Source organism: Chiloscyllium plagiosum, chromosome 15, assembly GCF_004010195.1.
Source record: "Chiloscyllium plagiosum isolate BGI_BamShark_2017 chromosome 15, ASM401019v2, whole genome shotgun sequence".
In the NCBI taxonomy this organism is placed as follows: Eukaryota; Metazoa; Chordata; class Chondrichthyes; order Orectolobiformes; family Hemiscylliidae; genus Chiloscyllium; species Chiloscyllium plagiosum.
Window position 1 is genome coordinate 47,479,214 of NC_057724.1, and position 2,076 is coordinate 47,481,289.

The following is a 2,076-nucleotide window of genomic DNA, read 5'->3' on the forward strand; positions in this document are numbered from 1 at the left end:
CCTCCGGGTGCTCCGGTTTTCTCCCACAATCCAAAAATGTGCAGGTTAGTTGAATTGGCCATGCTAAATTGCCCATAGTGTTAGGTGAAGGGGTAAATGTAGGAGTATGGGTCTGGGTGGTATACGCTTCGGCGGGTCGGTGTGGACTTGTTGGGCCGAAGGGCCTGTTTCCACGCTGTAAGTAATCTAATCTTCACTAATCCCATGTAGCTCATGGAGCCATTAACAGTAACAGGGTTATGTCAGCAGACAAGGAAAGCCTTTGAAAATTTATTGGAACTATGTATACTGGCTGAAAGGTCTCACCGCACATACTGAAAAGCCACAGAAGCTCATCACTGAAGCCTGGAAGTGCAAGGGTTAGCCCCTGGCATATCAACAGCTAAAAACAGGATTGGCATTGCCAGGTATCAGGGCACTGAATCATGCTACTTGAACCTGGGTAACAGGAAGGGTGCATCTGGAAACAGGCCAACCCCATCACACCTTGAAGTCATTGAGGCATCACAGCAGCAGCTAGAAAAGTGAGGAAATCTCTGTCAGCCTCAGGAGTTCACTGCTGCACAGGCAGGGCCATGAGGGAGAAGAACAGATGAGCCGAATCTCCAGCACCTGCAGTTCTTTGTTTTATAGGTAGATGAACCAGAGTGCAGGATATACTGGAAAAGGAGAAGCCTTTTCCAGTATATTGAAGGTAATATTGAAGGAGACTGTATCTCTCCTGGGTGATGATCACAGACTTCTGTGTCATCAGCAATGAGGAGCTCACACCTCGTGTCCTCACAGCCATGCCCTGCCAGAGGAAGTCAAGGTAACTGGGGCTTGAATGTTGCACCCCAGCACAGCTTAGGGCTCAGCTGCAGTCTTTGGTGAAAATTCACAGTTGGCTGCACACCGTTCCATCACAATGATCACATGTAATCTCTTTGCCGAGGCTAGAAACCACTTCAAATTCTTCATCGATGGAATTCCCAGTCTCAGAGGGTCCTTAGATTTGTCACCATGACCTGGTTTCTATGATTACAGACTCTTATTTATACTCGTGTGCTCATCAAAGCATTAACTGACAGACCAAGGGGTTCATTGACAGGAAAGTGTACCACTCCACAGAGGTACAACTGATCTGTAATCACAGTAAAATCATCTGGAATGTTTATGCCTGCTTCCCTGTAAACTCACCTCGTGTATAGATTCTCTGCTAGTCAAGCCTTCCATTGCTTTTCCATCCTGTGCCAAACCCACCCTGCCATCACCACCATGTCTATGGATAAAGTTTAGGAGATAAGAGTTATGCCTTGGGGTGACGGCTCCTAGTCTCTGCATGTCCACCATGAACTGTCCCCAAATGCATGATAATGATGCCCATTTGTTGACAAGATCTCTCAACAAACAGGTGCGATCTGCTGCACACTTCATAAAACACTGTATAGGGGGCGCTTGAAGAGCTGGAGAAAGGGGAAGGTCTGATGACGTCAGAGGGGGACGATGAGCAGAACATGAGATAGGGGTCACAGAGGGAGAGCCTCTGCCACCTGAGGTGCTTTGAGTGACCATGAAAGTGAAAAGATGCAGAAGGCCCATTCAGGAGCCACCACGGCGAGGGACAATCTGATCCAGTAAATATTGAGCAGGTGGATTCAAGGGATCTCTGAGTGTAATTATGTGGCTGTGAATAAACAATATTGCATTGGCAAGGGGGAAGGCAACCGTGAGGCCAACCGTGAGGAAGGTGCCAGGATGGGAGGGTCCTCCGCCTCCGCCGTATCTGCTCCCAGGAGGACCAGTTCCACCATAGAACACACCAGATGGCCTCTTTCTTTAGAGACCTCAATTTCCCTTCCTACGTGGTTAAAGATGCCCTCCAACACATCTCGTCCACATCCCGCACCTCCGCCCTCAGACCCAATCCCTCCAACCGCAACAAGGACAGAACGCCCCTGGTGCTCACCTTCCACCCTACCAACCTTCGCATAAACCAAATCATCCGCCGACATTTCCGCCACCTCCAAACAGACCCCACCACCAGGGATATATTTCCCTCCCCACCCCTCTCCGCCTCCCGCAAAGACCGTTCCC